This window comes from Hylobates moloch, unplaced genomic scaffold (assembly GCF_009828535.3).
Source record: "Hylobates moloch isolate HMO894 unplaced genomic scaffold, HMol_V3 SCAFFOLD_8, whole genome shotgun sequence".
In the NCBI taxonomy this organism is placed as follows: Eukaryota; Metazoa; Chordata; class Mammalia; order Primates; family Hylobatidae; genus Hylobates; species Hylobates moloch.
The window spans coordinates 77,885,503-77,903,301 of record NW_026652283.1 but is presented as its reverse complement, the minus strand read 5'-3'; the positions used below and the strand labels follow the sequence as shown (position 1 = coordinate 77,903,301).

The following is a 17,799-nucleotide window of genomic DNA, read 5'->3' as shown; positions in this document are numbered from 1 at the left end:
TTGTAGAGATAGGCCAAGCTGGTCTTGAACCCTTGGACTCAAGTTTTCCTCCCACCTCGGCATAAGCCACTGCATCCAGCACTTTTCACTTTTTGGATAATGTCTGTGATTTCCCAACCTTTAAATTTTGATAAAGTCCAATTTATCTATTTTTATAATGCTTTTTTTTTTTTTTTTTGAGATGGAATTTTGCTATTCTTGCCCAGGCTGGAGTGTAATGGTGCAATCTCGGCTCACTGCAACCTCTACCTCCCCGGTTCAAGCGATTCTCCTGCCTCAGCCTCCTGAGTAGCTGCGATTACAGGCATGTGCTACCACGCCCAGCTAATTTTGTATTTTTAGTGGAGATGGGTTTCTCCACTTTAGTCAGGCTGTTCTCCAACACCCGACCTCAGGTGATCTGCCCACCTCAGCCTCCCAAAGTGCTGGGATTACAGGCGTGAGCCACTGCCCCCAGCCTTTATAATGCTTTTTTATTGTGACAAAATATACGTAACAAAATTTACCACTTTAGCTTTTTTTTTACTTTTTTTTAATTTTTATTAATTTTTTTAGACAGTCTTGCTCTGTTGCCCAGGCTGGAGTGCAATGGCGAGATCTTGGCTCACTGCAACCTCCGTCTCCCAGGTTCAAGCAATTCTCCTGCCTCAGCCTCCTGAGTAGCTGCGAATACAGGTGCATGTCACCACGCCTGGCTAATTTTGTATTTTGGTAGAGAAAGGGTTTCACCATGTTGGTAGGGCTGTTCTCAAACTCCTGACCTTAGATGATCCACCCACCTCGGCCTCTCAAAATGCTGAGATTACAGGCGTGAGCTACCGAACCCGATTCATTTTAGCTATTTTTATTCATTTATTTATTTTTCTCAAGAGGTGGTCTTGCTGTGTTCCCCGGCTGGAGTGCAATGGTGCGATCTCAGCTCACTGCAACCTCTGCCTCCCGGGTTCAAGCGATTCTCCTGCCTCAGCCTCCTGAGTAGCTGGGACTACAGGCACGTGCCACCATCCCCAGCTAATTTTTTGTATTTTTAGTAGAGTTGGGGTTTCACCATGTTGGCCAGGCTGGTCTCAAACTCCTGACCTTGTGATCCGCCCACCTTGGCCTCCCAAAGTGCTGGGATTACAGGTGTGAGCCACCGTGTTCAGCCCATTTTACCTATTTTTAAGTGTACAGTTGGCTGGGCGCGGTGGCTCACGCTTGTAATCCCAGCACTTTGGGAGGCCAAGGTGGGCGGATCACGAGGTCAGGAGATCGAGACCACGGTGAAACCCCGTCTCTACTAAAAAAAAAATACAAAAAATTAGCCGGGCGTGGTGGCGGGCGCCTGTAGTCCCAGCTACTCAGGGAGGCTGAGGCAGGAGAATGGCGTGAACCCGGGAGGCGGAGCTTGCAGTGAACCGAGATTGCGCCACTGCACTCCAGCCTGGGCGACAGAGCGAGACTCCGTCTCAAAAAAAAAAAAAAGTGTACAGTTTAGTGGCATTACATTCACATTGTTGTGCAATCATCATCACCATCCATCTCCAGAACTTTTTCATCTTCTCAAACACTCTGTACCTATTAAACAATAACTGCCCATTCCCCACTCCCTGTGGCCTCTGGCAACCACCATTCTACTTTCTGTCTCTATAAAATTGATTGACTATTCCAGGTACTTCATATAAGTCGAATATATAATATTTGTCCCTTTTATGTCTGGCATAATTAACTTAGCATAATGTCTTCAAGGTTCACCCATATTATAGCATGTGTCAGATTTTCCTTTCCTTTAAAGGCTGAATAATAGTCCATCAATTTATACACCACATTTTGTTTATTCGTTTATCTGTCTGTGGACACTTGGGTTGCTTCTACTTTTTAGCTATGGTGAATTATGCTGCTATGAACATGAATGTACAAACATGTGTTCAAGGCCTGCTTTCGTTTTTTTTGGATATATATCCAGAAGTGGAATTACAGTAATGCTATGTTTAATTTTTTGAGAAATGGCCATACCGTTTACACAGTTGCTGTAGTTTTTACATCTCTACCAGCAAGACACAAAGTTTCCAGTTTCTCCACATTCTCACTAAGAATTGTTATTTTCTGTTTTTTAAAAAATAACATCCTATGTTTAAAAACATCCATCCTAATAAATGTGAAGCAATATCTTACTGTAGTTTTTATTTTTGTTCCCTATTTAGTGATGTTGGACATCCTTCCCCATGTTTATTGGCCATTATATAGCTCCTCTTTGGAGAAATGTCCAAATTCTTTGCCTACTTTTGAATCAGGTGTTTGTTGTTGTTGTTTAATTGTAGAAGTTCTTTCTGTCTTTATTTATTTATTTCTAGACGCAGGGTCTCACTCTGTTGTCCAGGCTGAAGTGCAGTGGCACAATCATAGCTCACTGCAGCCTCAAACTCCTGGGCTGAAGTTATCTGATCTTCCAACCTCAGCCTCCCAAGTAGCTGGGACTACAGGTGTGCACCATCATACCCAGTTTTTTGTTTTTTTTTTTAACTTTTTGAGAGTTGGGATCTCACTATGTTGCTGAGGGTATGTTATTCGTGGGCTCAAGCTATCCTCCTACCTCAGCCTCCTGAGTACCTGGGATTACAGCTGTAAGCCACCACGCCTGGTTCCTGCAGAAGTTCTTTATATATTCCAGATACCAATCCTTTATCAGATATATAACTTGCAATATTTTCTCCCATTCCATAGGTTGCTTTTTCACTCTGTTAATAGTGTCCTTTGATACACACAAGTTTTTAATGTTGATGAAGTCCAACTTATCTATTTTATTTTGTTGCTTGTATTTTTGTTGTCATTTCCAAGAAATCATTGCCAAATCTAATATCCCGAAGCTTTCCCCTCTATATTTTCTTCCAAGAGTTTTACAGTTTTCACTCTTATATTTAGGTTTTTTATGCATTTTTACTTAATTTTTGTATATAGTGTAAGCTGAGGGTCCAACTGCATTCTTTTGTATGTGGATAGCCAATTTTCCCAGCACCACTGGCTGAAAAAACTGTCTTTTTTTCCATTGAATGGCCTTAGCATCCCTGCTGAAAATCATTTGACCATATATGGAAGGATTTACTTCTGGGATCTCTATTCCATTCCATTAGTCTATAAGGTGTTCTTTGTGCCAGTACCACACAGTTTTAATTACTGTAGCTTTACAGTAAGTTTTGAAATCAGCAAGTGTGGGATCTCCCAACATTGTTCTTCATTTTCAAGATTGTTTTGAGTATTTGGGGATCTCTGGAGAGTTCATGTGAATTTTTGGATGGTTTTTCTATTTCTGCAAAAAATGTTATTGGAATGTGATAGGGATTGCATTGAATCTGTTGATCACTTTTGGTAATATTGCCATCTTAATAACATCAAGTCTTTCAATCCATGAACACAGGATTTTTATTTGTGTCTTTATTTCAGCAGTTTTATAGTTTTCTGTATACAAGTCTTTTGTTTCCTTAGTTAAGTTTATTCCTAAGTATCTTTTTCTTTTTGTGATAGCGTCTTACTTTTTTTTTTTTTTTTTTTTTTTGAGATGGAGTCTTGCTCTGTCGTCCAGGCTGGAGTGCAATGGTGTGATCTCTGCTCACTGCAGCTTCTGCCTCCCAGGTTCAAGCAATTCTCTTGCCTCAGCTCCTGAGTACCTGGGATTATAGGCACGTGCCACTATGCCTGGCTAATTTTTGTATTTAGTAGAGATGGGGTTTCACCGTGTTGGTCAGGCTGGTCTCGAACTCCTGACCTCGTGATCTGCCCACCTCTGCCTCCCAAAGTGCTGGGACTACAGGCGTGAGCCACTGTGCCCAGCCAATAGGGTCTTACTTCTTTGCCCAGGCTGGAGTGCACTGGCATGGCCATAGCTCACTCTGGGGCTCAAGCGATCCTCTTACCTCAGTCTCTGGAGAAGCTGAGTAGCTAAGACTATAGACATTCGCCATTTGGCTACTTTTAAAATATTTTCATGGAGACAGGGTCTTGCTATGTTGCCCAGGCTGGTCTCAAACACCTCACCTCAATCAATTCTCCTGCCTTGGCCTCCCAAAATCAGGCGTGAGCCACCATGCCTAGCCTATTTTGTCCTTTTTGATGCTATTGCAAATGGAATTATTTTCTTTCTTTCTTTCTCTCTCTCTCTCTCTTTTTTTTTTTTTTTTTTTTTTTGATATGGAGTCTTACCCTGTCACCCAGGCTGGAGTACAATGGGTCAATCTCAGCTCACTACAACCTCTGCCTCCTGGGTTCAAGTGATTCTCCTGCCTCAGCCTCCTGAGTAGCTAGGATTACAGGTGCCTGCCACCATGCTTGGCTAATTTTTGTATTTTTAGTAGAGACGGGGTTTCAACATGTTATCCAGGCTGGTCTCCAACTCCTGACCTCCAGTGATCTGCCTGCCTTGGCCTCCCAGTGTGCTGGGATTACAGGTGCGAGCCACTATGCCTGGCCTATTTTCTTAATTTCCTTTGAATTGTTCATTGTTAGTGTACAGAAATTCAATTGAGTTTTTAAATTTTTTTTTTTATTATTTTTTAGAGACAATGTCTCATTGTTGTGTCCAGGCTGAACTTGAACTCCTGGTCTCAAGCAATCCTCCTGCCTCAGCCTCATGAGTTTGAGGGATTATGGATGTGTGCCACTGCACCCGGCTTCAACTGATTTTTTGTGTTGATTTTGTTTTTGTTTTGAGACAGAGTTTCACTCTTGTTGCCCAGGCTGGAGTGCAATTGGCAATCTCAGCTCACTGCAACCACGGCCTACTGGGTTTAAGGAATTCTCCTACCTCAGCCTCCCAAATAGCTGGGATTACAGGCGCCCACCACCATGGCTGGCTAATTTTTTGTATTTTTAGTAGAGACGGGGGTTTCACCTTGTTGGCCAGGCTGGTCTTGAACTCCTGACCTCAGGTGATCTACCCGCCTTGGCCTCCCAAAGTGCTGAGATTACAGACTTGAGCCACTGCACCCAGCCTGTGTGTTGATTTTGTATTCTGCAACCTTGCTTCCTTTATTAGTTCTCACACTTTTTTTTTTTTTGGTAGACTCTGTAGGTTTTCTACATATAAAATCATGTCAGCTGGCTGGGTGTGGTGGCTCATGCCTGTAGTACCAGCACTTTGGAAGGGTGAGGCAAGGCAAGAATATCATTTGAGACTGGGAGTTCTGAGACCAGCCTGGGCACATAGTGAGACTCTTTCTCTACAAAAAAAAAAAAAAAAAAAAAAAAAGGCCTGATGTACCTATAGTCCCCAGCTACTCTGGAGGCTGAGGCAAGAGGACTGTTTGAGTTTCCTGGAGTCCCAGGCTGCACTTAGCTATGATTGCATCACTGCACTCTAGCCTGGGCAACAAAGTGAGACCCTGTCTCTAATAAATAAAGAAATAAATAAAAAATCATGGCCATCTGAAAATAGAGATAATTTTACTTTTTCCTTTCCAATTTGGATTTCTTATATTTCTTTTTCTTGCCTAATTGCTCTGGCTAGGATTTCCAGAACTATGTTAAATACAAACAGCAAAAGTGGGCATCTAGGCTGGGCTTGGTGGCTCACGCCTGTAATCCCAGCCCTTTGGGAGTCCAAGGTGGGCTGGATCACCTGAGGTCAGGAGTTCGAGACCAGCCTGGCCAACATGGGGAAGCCCTGTCTCTAATGAAAATACAAAAATTAGCTGGGCATGGTGGCAGGCGCCTGTAGTCCCAGCTACTCAGGAGGCTGAGGCAGGAGAATCACTTGAACCTGGGAGGTGGAGGTTTCAGTGAGCTGAGATTGTGCCATTGCACTCCAGCCTGGGCAACAAGAGTGAGACTTCGTCTCCAAAAAAAAAAAAAAAGTGGACATCCTTGTCTTGTTTCTGATCTTAGAGGAAACAGTTTCAAGTTTTATCCTTAAACATGATATCAGCTATGACTTTTTCATATGCAATCTTTATTATGTTTCTTCTATTCCTAGTTTGTTGAATGCTTTTCTCATGAAAAGGCCAATTTAGATGCCTTTTTTTTTCTTGCCCAATTGCTCTGACTAGAACTTGCAGTACATTCTGGTCTTATGGAGAAAGGGTAAAAAGGTTTCAGTATTTCATCACTGAGTATGATTTAGCTGTGGGTTTTATATAAATGCCCTTTTCTGATTAAATAACTTTCTTTCTTTCTTTTCTTTTTCTTTCTTTCTTTCTTTCTTTTTTTTTTTTTTTGAGAAGGAGTCTCGCTCTGTTGCCCAGGCCATAGTGCAGTGGCACAATGTCAGCTCACTGCAACCTCCACCTCCTGGGTTCAAGCAATTCTCCTGCCTCAGCCTCATGCGTAGCTGGGATTACAGGCATGCACCACTATGCCTGGCTAGTTTTTTATATTTTTGGTAGAGATGGGTTTTCACCGTGTTGGCCAGGCTGGTCTCGAACTCCTGACATCAAGTGATCTGCCTGCCTCGGCCTCCCAAAGTGCTGGGATTACAGGTGTGAGCCAGTGTGCCTGACCAACTTTCTTTCTTTACTAGTTTGCTGAGTATTTTTATCATGACAGCTGACCCTGCCACCAAAACTTTGGCTCTAAAGTGACTTGAGAGTGGCTACTGACTCAGCTGTTGGGAATCACTAGGGATGGTACATCCTGGCCTTCCCAGACAAACCCTCGAGTCCAGCTAGGATTACCTCTCTCTTGTCTTTCCTACATCCATGCCTTTTGTCATGCTATTCTTCAATCCGAGTCCTCCTAACCCTTAAAAGGCCTTCTTCAGCAAGTCTTCTTCCTTTGCACTACACTCCCACCTTGTGCATTCCCCAAGTCAGTAGTCAGGTTTAATTGTGCCTAGGAAGCAAGTACCTTGCCAGTGATAAGGTAGCCATGAGTAAGCTTGGGTTCCACATACCCAAAATAATCCATCAGGGACAATCCATTGTAGGCTGGTGTTCATAGGATTGTTCCATAGCGCACTTACGCGGGAGTATGTGGCATAAGGGTTAGTGGTATTTGTACAGTTCCAGGCTCTTTTTGACGGAACACAATTGAGATAGCTTAAGTTAGAGGGAGACCAGGCTCTGTGAGGTAACATTGGCCACCACTTGGCTGTGGAGGTGTTGACTGTTAGGGTTTGGTGACAAGTGCTTTCACCTACGGCGCAGCGGGTTTTACTAGTCCACTTGTGGGATATGCACACCATCCCTCTTACTGGATTGCTAAGTGTCCAGGACTAGTGGGCATTCCTGAGGAGTGAAAGTGAGGCTGTAGTTTTGGGATATTAGTGAGTAAGGGGGAATGTCTATGCCATACCATGGCCACTGTTCACTCATACGGGCTCCCCTGCATACCCAGCAATTGGACACATTCATGGTAAGTGCGATGCGTCCTTCTAGATCTACAAACAGGTTTTTTTCCTGGCTTGGGAAGGGATACATCTGCTGGTAGTTTTTTATAAAGGGGTGGAAATACTACGGGTGGTTTTGGGGGGTAGTTGTCGGCTTTGGCTTTTGCTTTGGCTATAATCTGTTCCCTCTTTATGTCCTCTAGCACTTGAGTGTTTACTCTCCGTTGTCCAATTTTGGTGAAGCAAAGCCACTGCTTCCCTTTGCGGCATATAGCCCCATTATGACATATAGCCCCATTATGACTGCCATATACTCCTAGATGTTTTACTTTGTAATAACTTTTCCCTGATTCAACACATTCTTCGACTAAGGCTCCATAACGGGATCTTTCTATATCGGTATGGTAAGTAAAGGACTGTTGCATTTTTCTTCCATAGTAGAAAGACTGATAACACTCACAGCAGCTTGGAGGGCTGCTGTGGACAGCAGGGCGTCTACTGACAGCATTAAGATTGTGATAAGGGATATTCTTGTATTAAGACTTTTGGTGGGCCGGTCGCAGTGGCTCATGCCTGTAATCCCAGCACTTTGGGAGGCCGAGGGGGGTGGATCACGAGGTCAGGAGATCGAGACCATCCTGGCTAACACAGTGAAACCCCGTCTCTACTAAAAATACAAAAAAAAATTAGCCGGGCATGGTGGCAGGCACCTGTAGTCCCTGCTACTCTGGAGGCTGAGGCGGGAGAATGGCGTGAACCCGGGAGGCGGAGCTTGCAGTGAGCCGAGATTGCGCCACTGCACTCCAGCCTGGACAACAGAGCGAGACTCCATCTCAAAACAAAACAAAAAAAGACTTTTGGTTGGGGCCAGGCACGGTGGCTCATGCCTGTAATCTCAGCACTGTGGGAGGCCAAGGCGGGTGGATCACGAGGTCAGGAGTTCCAGACCAGGCTGGCCTACATGGTGAAACCCCATCTCTGCTAAAGATACAAAAAATTAGCCTGGAATGGTGGCACACATCTGTAATCCCAGCTACTGGGGAGGCTGAGGAAGGAGAATTGCTTGAACCTGGGAGGCAGAGGTTGCAGTGAGCTGAGATAGCACCACTGCATTCCAGCCTGGGCGAGACTCTACCTCAAAAAAAAAAAAAAAAAAAACTTGTGGTTGGAAGTGAGGCACAGCAAGCGGTTGGGTATATACAGGCCATTTCTGGAAGCAAGTAATTAGTCTTCCCCATGTTTACACTTTCTAGGGGGGTTTTGGTTTTAAGAACGTTTTTTGGTTAATTTAAGCTTGGTAGGAGAAATTGTGCTTGACGACCACTTAGCTGTTAATGTTTTGGAGGAAGACGTAGCCTTGGGGATGAGCTTGACCCTGGTGCGATGGATCCAGTGGGGGAGTCTTTGGACTCTCACTGCAGTTGGTGTGCTGAATATCACGGTGTAGGGGCCTGTCCACTTCGGTCCTAGCTTTTTGTGAGGGTCAGGTTGCAGATGAACATGTCTATGTCTGCAAGACAGGTATGTTGAGAGGACAAGGAGTCGTCGACAGGGAGAGGCATTGCCTCATTTGCTGCTTCACGGATGAAAGACCGTGTCTGGATTACGGAGGGGAGGTAATTCCTGAGTGGCTCAGAGTCTGGTGAGGATGGAGGCCCTAAGACAAAAGTTCGGCCATACATGATTTCGAAAGGACTATAAAAAGAGGGTGCTTTTGGTGTTGCACAGAGTCTCATGAGGGCGAAAGGGAGATTTCTTGTCCACGACTGATGGGTTTCTAGAGCTAGCTTGGTGAGTTGGGCTTTAAGGACAGAGTTGACTTTTTCAACTTTGCCTTGGCCAGGCACGGTGGCTCACGCCTATAATCCCAGCACTTTGGGAGGCTGAGGCAGGTGGATCATGAGGTCAAGAGATTGAGACCATCCTGGCCAACATGGTGAAACCCCATCTCTACTAAAAAAATACAAAAATTAGCTGGGCGTGATGGCGGGCGCCTGTAGTCCCAGCTACTCAGGAGGCTGAGGCAGGAGAATAGGTTGAACCCGGGAGGCGGAGCTTGCAGTGAGCCAAGATCATGCCACTGCACTCCAGCCTAGGCGACAGAGCAAGACTCCATCTCCAACAATAAAAATAAAATAAAATAAAACTTTGCCTGAAGATTGAGGCCTGTAGGGTGTATGGAGAACCCACTTTATTCCTCAGGATGTAGAGACACCTTAGGTAATTTGGCTGATGAAGGCGGGCCCGTTTTCGGACTGGATGGATGTTGGGAGTCCGAAACGGGGAACTATAGGCATGATGAGAGTTTGTGTGATGATATTTGCACCTTCTGAAGTTGTTGGGAATGCTTCTACCCACCAGGAGAAAGTACAAAGACTAGAAGATAGCGGAGGTGTTTATCGGGCAGCGTGTGAGTGAAGTCTACTTGCCAATCTTGCCCGGGTATCTGGTCCCGGGCTTGGTGGGTAGGAAAAGGCAGTGACTGGAGGGAACCCGGGGTTGACACTGAGTGGCAGATAGAGCAGGACTGGGTAATCTCTCGGACACGGCCGGAAAGCTGAGCACAGGTGAGAATAGGGCGGAGAGGTTGTAAGAGAGGTTTGTAACTGACATGAAAAGGGTTGTGGAGACTTTGGAGGATAGGAATTGTTTGAGAGTGAGGAAGAATGAAGCACCCTTCCTTGACATACCGTGGTCCTTGCTTTTGGAGGTTCTGGGCCTGGAAGTCCTCCTTTTCTTCTGAGGAGTAAAGAGGAGAGAACAACGACAGGGACAGAAACTGGCCTTGCATGGATTATAGGGCTACTTGTTTGGCTACCTGATCTGCTAAAGCATTTCCGGCTGATATAGGATTCTCTGGGATTTGGTGGCCCCTGCAATGAATGATGTCAACTTTCTGTGGGAGCCTGGCAGCTTGAAGGAGCTTGCTAATCAGAGAGCCATTTATGACAGGAGTGTTTTTTGCAGTTAGGAAACCGCGTTCTTTCCAGATAGACAAGTGTGAGTGTACTATATGGAACGCATAACAAGAATCCAAATATATGTTAATTTGTTGTCCGGCTGCTAGAGTGAGAGCTTGAGTGACAGCAATGAGTTCAGCTTTTTGGGAGGTGGTGCCTAGGAGGAGTGGAAAACCCCTGCCCCAGGTTTCAGCACCAGATGAAAGTTCTTGTATCGGTTCAAACCCCGAGAGCGCGCCAACAGACAACACGAGGCGGTGTGGAGCAACACGCTGTTTTAATGAGCGCCTGGGTGCAGGCGGGCTGAGGCCTAAAATGGCATCAGCCCCAAGTGAGGATGGGGCAGGGGTTTTACAGTCTCCTGTAAACAGGAAGTGTCCCAGTCTGACGTAACTGCTACACAGTACCTGGGTGGCCTTTTTCTCTCTCTTCAGGGGTACGCGTCTTCCGGCCAGGGGAGGTGTCTTCTGGCCAGCTCTCTTCCTGCGTCTGCTATCTTGCTGACGCACACTGCTAGCGCAAGTGGCCTTTTGCCTTGGGACTGGGCCTGAGAAGGGAGCAGTTACTCATCCCTTCAAGCTTTCAGGCCCTGGGGAGAATCTTTCACAGGGCAGTTATCTGGGGCTTCTCCCTACACCTACACACCATGTTGCCCCCAAGTTCTGGTCCCTCTGCCTAGAATTCTTCTTCCCTGAGACTTTATGTGGTTCTCGTTAGCATTCTTGGCATTCAGGATTCAGCTCACAGGTCACCTGGGTTGATCTTACCCAATGCCTTCCCTCTTCCAACAGCCTTCCTCCCATACTGGTCTCTGTTTTGTGTTTTCAGAACTTATTAGAATTTGCAATTATTTTGTACTGTCTTTCTCACCTGTTTAGAAGTTAAGCTACTTGAGGGCAGAGGCCTGTTCCCTTCTGTTTAGCATTGTGTTCCCCAGGGCATATCAGCATCTGATATACAACTGGGGAACAATAAACATCTGTTCATCTGAATGAACATCCATATAGGATAGGTTTGTATTAGTCACACTTTACAGACCACACTCTTCCAGGCTCAACTCTGAACATACTTCTTCATTCATGTTGGGGATGGTTATAAGCATGGGCTCTGGACGTAGATGGTCTGCACTCAAACCCCATCCCTCTTCTGACTTCTCAGCTTATTTTTCCACCTTTGAAGTGGAATGTTGATGTGAGGATTAAATGAGTTAATAACTGTAAAATGCTTATGGTCATGCCTGTCATGTCTTATTACTATTCCCCAGCATTGAGTACAGTGCCTGGTACATCTTTTTTTTTTTTTGAGACGGAGTCTCGCACTGTCGCCCAGGCTGGAGTGCAATGGCGTAATCTAGGCTCACTGCAAGTTCTGCCTCTCGGGTTCACCCTATTCTCCTGCCTCAGCCTCCGAAGTAGCTGGGACTACAGGTGCCCACCACCATGCCCGGCTAATTCTTGTATTTTTAGTAGAGACGGGATTTCAACACGTTAGCCAGGATGGTCTCGATCTCCTGACCTCGTGATCCACCTGCTTCGGCCTCCCAAAGTGCTGGGATTACAGGCGTGAGTCACTGCACCTGGCCAGTGCCTGGTACATATTGGTACCCAGTAAATAGTTGCTGAATGGGGAATTTTATGGCATAGCAATTATACTAGGCCGTCATTAGATACTGGGGTTGATTTTTTAAAAATCTCCTAGGACATTATAATCTGGGTGATGAGTGGTATACAAGCAGAAAGGTAAAAATATCCCAAGAATGGGATGACTGTTGAAGAAAGCAATACAACTCTTTGTCACCTTGGAATCTAGTTCAGAGTGATCATGGCTTTGGCATTCAGAAGTGAGGGAGGGCCATTAAGTGTGGCTAGTGGACGCAGGATTGAGCTAATTCTCATGGAATAAGCAGGAGGTGAAACAGATAAAATGAAGAGGGTGGCTTGAACCTGGGAGGTGGAGGATGCAGTGAGCCGAGATCACGACACTGCACTCTAGCCTGGGTGACAGAGCAAGACTCCATCTCAAAAAAAAAAAAAAAAAAGAAGAGAGTTTTTTTCCATGTGTGTTTTCATGGTGATGAAGAAAGCCTTGTTCTGGTTTCTGATTAACAAACAAGTCCCTGGTGAATTTTGCCTAATCCCAGAAGGGCAGTCCCAGATCTTTTAAACTCACTCAAAGGTATAGCCAACAATAGGTAGGTATATGCATAAATCACTCTAGGGACTTCCCCTAAGAGAACCAAATCTTTCTACAGGTGAATTTGGGGGTACCATGAATCTCAGAGGTTGTTGTGAGGGCATGACATCATCCAAGTAGTCAGGGAAGCTCTAGAAGGGTGAGGAAACAGATGTTACAGAAGGACAATGGCATCCTGGGAGGAAGGAATGGAAGAGGCTTCCATCACCAGGGGAGCTAGCTCTGGCCTTTGTGGCTCCAACTTTAGTGACATGAGAAATATAAGTGCCTATGTTTTGGTGGTTGTGCCTTAAGTCTTTTAACTGGGGGCCGGGGAATTAACAATAGGAGTGTGTGTGTGTGTGTGTGTGTGTGTGTGTGTGTTTAAATATATCTGGCCAACCTGACTGGTTTCTTTTTCCTCTCTTTGGTAGTCTCTGGGGCACTCATGTGAATCTGTTTCAACTCCTGAGGCCAAATCTGCTCTATGTGTCACCCGGAGAGTCCCAGCTAAGAGGCCAAATGGGTAAAATGCAAGACGTGAAGCTGGGAGAGGTCGGAATGCTGATCTGACCTCAGGCTGCTAGAGAGAAGTTAACTAGCTTTTAAAAATTTTTATTTATTTTTTTAAGAGACAGTGTCTTGCTATATTGCCCAAGCTGAACTTGAATTCCTGGGCTCAAGTAAGCCTCCTGCCTCAGCCTTCTGAGAAGCTGGGACTACAGAAATGTGCCACTGCACTTGGCTGGAACCAGCTTTTGAGGCATCCTTTGCCTCTGAAGAACCTAGGATGAAGTTCCTCTTACCTGAGGAAGCAGAGGAGCTTCCAGAGGCTTTGACTGTGCTGCTTTCTAACCCATGAGCCTGCTGTTTCCAGAAAGGACACCCTATTAGTCTGTTCTCACACTGCTATAAATAAATGCCTGGCACTGGGTAATATATAAAGAAGAAGTTTAATTGGCTCATGGCTATACAGAAAGCATGATGCTGGCATCTGCTGGGCTTCAGGGGAGGACTCAGAAAACTTAACATTCATGGTGGAAGGCGAAGGGGGAGCGAGCACCTCACAAGGCTGGAGTAGGAGGAAAAGAGAAGTGGGGGGAGGTGCCATACACTTTTTTTTTTTTTAAGACGGCCTCACTGTTGCCCAGGCTGGAGTGCAGTGGCACAATCTCAGCTCACTGCAACCTCCGCCTCCTGGATTCAAGTGATTCTCCTGCCTCGGCCTCCCAAGTAGCTGAGATTACAGACACACACCATCATGCCTGGCTAATTTTTGTATTTTTAGTAGAGACAGGCTGGTCTCAAACTCCTAACCTCAGGTGATCCACTCGCCTTGGCCTCCCAAAGTGCTGGGATTACAGGTATGAGCCACCGTGCCTAGCCGGCACCATACACTTTTAAACAACCAGATCTTGTGAGAACTCACAAGAAGAGAACCAAAGGGCCAGTGCTAAGCCATTCATGAAGGATCTACTCCCATGATCCCATTACTTCCCACCAGACCCCACCTCCAACGTTGGGGATTACAATTCAACACGAGATTTGGGTGGGGACACAGATCCATATCAGATAGCAAAGTGCCTTTTGACAGGCAGAACCCTTTCATTACCTCCAGAAAATAATATAAATGAAAAATCAGGCATATGTGTGTCTCAGAAGCCAAGGGGATATGTAAAAATGGGAAATTTGAGAACACCTGAAAATTAGGATTTTTTTTTGGAACACCTTCTGCAGATCTAAATTCCCATCTATAGTTAGCTCCAAAAATGACCGCATCTGGTATCTTAGAGGTGTGAAGGCCTAGAAAAGGGAAGTGGGGACGACAAAGGAATTGCTATCCTCTTGATTTTATGAGTAAAATACAAAGTCTTCAAAGAAAGATGCGCTTTCGTAATTTAAAACATCATTTTGTCGGCCAGAGATGGTGGCTCACGCCTGGTGGCCCAGCACTTTGGGAGGCCGAGATGGGCCGGATCACCTGAGGTCAGGGGTTCGAGACCCGCCTGCCAAACATGGCGAAACCTCGTCTCTACTAAAAATACAAAAAATTAGCGGGGCGTGCTGGCGGGCGCCTGTAATCCCAGCTACTCGGGAGGCTGAGGCGGGACAATCGCTTGAACCCAGGAGGCAGAGGTTGCAGTGAGCCAAGATCCCGCCACTGCACTCCAATCTGGGCGACAAGAGCGAAACTCCGTCTCAAAAAAAAAAAAAAAGTCATTTTATCAACATTCACTTCTTGGGAAGAGGAGAAGAGAACCTGAGGCTATAGTGGAGAGAGCTGTTACAGTCCCATCAGTAACTGGAGCCCACATGGCAGTAATTCCCAACTTGAGGAAGGAGAACCTGCATCCTTAACCTCCACTTGAGTGTCAACAATCAAGAAAGCCCCCTTTTGCCTCTGCTTCTCTTCCAGGGAATTCTGAAGACAGCTTCACTTAACAGGAAACAGGATGGTAGGTGGGGACCGAGGGTGAAAAAGGAAGAGTTACATGATGCGCATAATTTCAAGGGCCCTTGAAGGCTGAGCACAACCTACGTTGGAGGCAATAGTAGCAGCAGCATTGGCAGGATCAGTAACGATCGTACCCCGGTGTAGAGCTCCCTATCTCTGAGCTAGGTATTCGCATCACCTCATTCAATCCTAACAAGCCGCCTAGATTATTCCCAATGAGAAATGAGGAGAAACTGAGGCTCAATTGAGACGCTAAATAGCTGGCGAGTGCAAAACCATTCCGTTGGACCCACCCCTAGAACCATTCTCAGGCAGCTTCTGGCTTGGGATTTCCGTGCGGCATTCATTCCAGAAACGGTCCCATCGAGGCAGGAGTCGCCGTACACCCGGCGCAGGGGAACGGCCTTCAGTCGGCTCTCAGCGGAACTTTCCTCTCCGCGGCGCGTGTTCCCGTCCGTGCGGTCGGGCGCGCGGGCCGGGAGGGGGACGCTTTCTGGCGCGGACCGCGAGCGGAGGCTGGCGAGCGCCGCCGCCGGTGGAGACCGACGCTTGGCCAGAGCCAGCCCGCGGCGCCCGGGCCTGGCCGGCTGCTTCCCGCCTCAGCTGCCGCCCCCGCCTCCGCCGCCGCAGACTTTGTCTAGGCGGGCGAAGCTGAACGTGAGGTCCCTCGGCCTTGCGCGGTCCGGCGCGGCCCGGAGCCGCGGCGCAGGAGGTGAGAGCCGGTGCCGGTTCCTCGCTCCCGGCCGGGGCCGCCGGGTCCCGCAACAATGGGGACCGACTGGAGACGCGGCCTGGGCCCCTGCCATGCAGTGGCTCGGGGCAGCTAGATGGACCCAGCGGCCCGGGCCTTCGGGGCACGGGGTCCCACCCGGGAAACTCCAGTGGCCGGAGGCTTGGCGGGGGTCTTGGGCCTCGACCCGGGGCCTCAGTGGCTTGATATTTGAGGATTTCGTAGCCGGGGAAGGGAGTCATAGGGACACGGAGACTTAACTGTGGTCGCTCTGCGCTTTTGGCGCTGGATGCTGGCGCCCCGGAGGATGACCAGAGCGCGGTGTGGGGTTGGGGAAGTATTTGGAATTTTAGGGGCTTCTCTGTGTGTAATCCCTAAGGCGCATCTGGATGCATCTCCTCGACCCCCTCTCCTGAGGTCTGGGAATTTGGCAGACTGGGGTCGGGCTGGGGCAGAAGAGGTATTGAGAGTTTAGCTTCCCTGAGGTAACTGGTGATTAGTTCCTGGAAAGGCAGGAGCTCAGCTGGGCACAGGAGAGTTAAGCAGAGAGCTGGATCCTCCGGGGCCCTGATGCACCCTGACGAGGAGTGGTTCTCAGGCAAGGAACTTATCACAGGAGTGAGTAGTGGCACACGGTGAGTAGTGCTAGCTGTCTTGCCGTTAGGGTGAGGCCGGTGGGAGTTGTGGTTTGGGGAGTTGTGGTAGAGGAGGGTTGATAGGCTACTGAGATTGGAGAATCAGCTTTATGTGGGTCATGGTGGTGGCAGCCTGGGAGATGAACAAGGAAACTTTGCAGAGTGGGCTTCTTGATGGAGAATGACCTCTTACTGCGTGGGAGTGGGTGACTCAGATCTGTTAGGATTCCTGTTGCTTGCTAGAGATTGTGGCTGACTATATTGGTGGCTGAACATTGAGGTGGATGCAACTGGAAGGGTTATGTGGGGCTCATGAGTTTGTTCCCACGTAGAGGACAGTGTGGACCTTTCTTTCTTACTCCAAGTCAGAGTGGTGGCTGTCATTGACAACATTTTAAGTAAGGAATTTCTTTGTGGTATTTGGATCCAAAGATTTTCTGTGTTCATTTTTTTCTTTCCTCCGTTGTTTTTGAATTGCAACTCATAGTTTCTTTTCAGCACTGTGGCTATTGTTTGAAATGATAGACAAACTTAGACTTCATCATACATGTAAGTTCCAGGCGTTTTCAGTCCAATTCTTATAAATCTAAATTTAAAGCTTCTTTTCACTAATTTGTGTGCCATTGTTTAATGTGTGCAACACTAAAGAAGGATAGGAAAACCCTAACATTTATGTTGTTAAATGGTCTTTCCATCCTTAAATCCATGAAATTTCATCTTCTCTTACTGCCATGAAGTGAGTTCATTGAATCTGTTAAATCTTAGTGACTCTCATTTCAGCATCCTTGTTTACTGTCACAGGACATTGTCTTCACTAGAAGTATTATCCATCTTCAATGAATTTGGCCTGTACACTGTCTCCCTGTGACAATCTGTATCATTGAAAGACAGTAAGCAAACTCCAACTCTGAGGCCTGCAGCTGTGGGCCAGAGCTCTGTATGTATTATTCAGGCAAAAGTTGGTGTGTTGTCTGTAGGTGAGGTATAAAGGGAACCCTACATGAACAAAAACAGTATCAGAATCATTGTACCTTCTGAGTTTAGAGTGGTAGGAAGTATAGCCTAACTGGAGTCTAGTATAAACTTTCAAGTGCAATGTTAGGTAATTCTGTTTGTAGTTGTACTGATAGTTCTCATTATTGTAAACATTATCTTTTTCCTTAAGCTTTAAATAATTATTTTTCTTCAATGGCATTCTTTCTTTCTTGGCTGGGTGTGGTGACTAATGCCTGTAATCCCAACACTTTGGGACGTCGAGGCGGGCGGATCACATGAGGTCAGGAGATCGAGCCTGCATGGCGAAACCCTGTCTCTAATAAAAATACAAAAATTAGCCGGGTGTGGTGGCATGTGCCTGTAGTCCCAGCTACTCTGGAGGCAGAGGCACAAGAATCCCTTGAACCTGGGAGGCAGAGGTTACAATGAGCCGAGATCGTGCCACTGCACTCCAGCCTCGGCAACAGAGAGAGACTCTGACTCAAAAAAAAAAAAAAAAAAGTAGTATTCTTTCTCTCCCTCCATTCATTCTTTCATAAGCCAACATTTATTGCATT

General features: G+C 46.6%; 1 protein-coding gene and 1 pseudogene across 2 annotated transcripts in view; one reads left to right on the top strand and one right to left on the bottom strand.

Annotated features, from left to right (window-relative positions):
• Window positions 1-7,166: 7,166 nt before the first annotated feature.
• LOC116472451 (suppressyn-like) lies at window positions 7,167-8,502 on the bottom strand (annotated as a pseudogene).
• Window positions 8,503-15,391: 6,889 nt separating this feature from the next.
• The window catches only part of RAD54L2 (RAD54 like 2), a 128,958-nt gene continuing 126,550 nt past the window's right edge, over window positions 15,392-17,799 (top strand). For both annotated transcript variants that reach the window (XM_058441866.1, XM_032161411.2), the window contains exon 1: window positions 15,392-15,593. The gene's annotated coding sequence lies outside the window, so the exon portion shown is untranslated. The remainder of the gene's footprint in view (window positions 15,594-17,799) is intronic.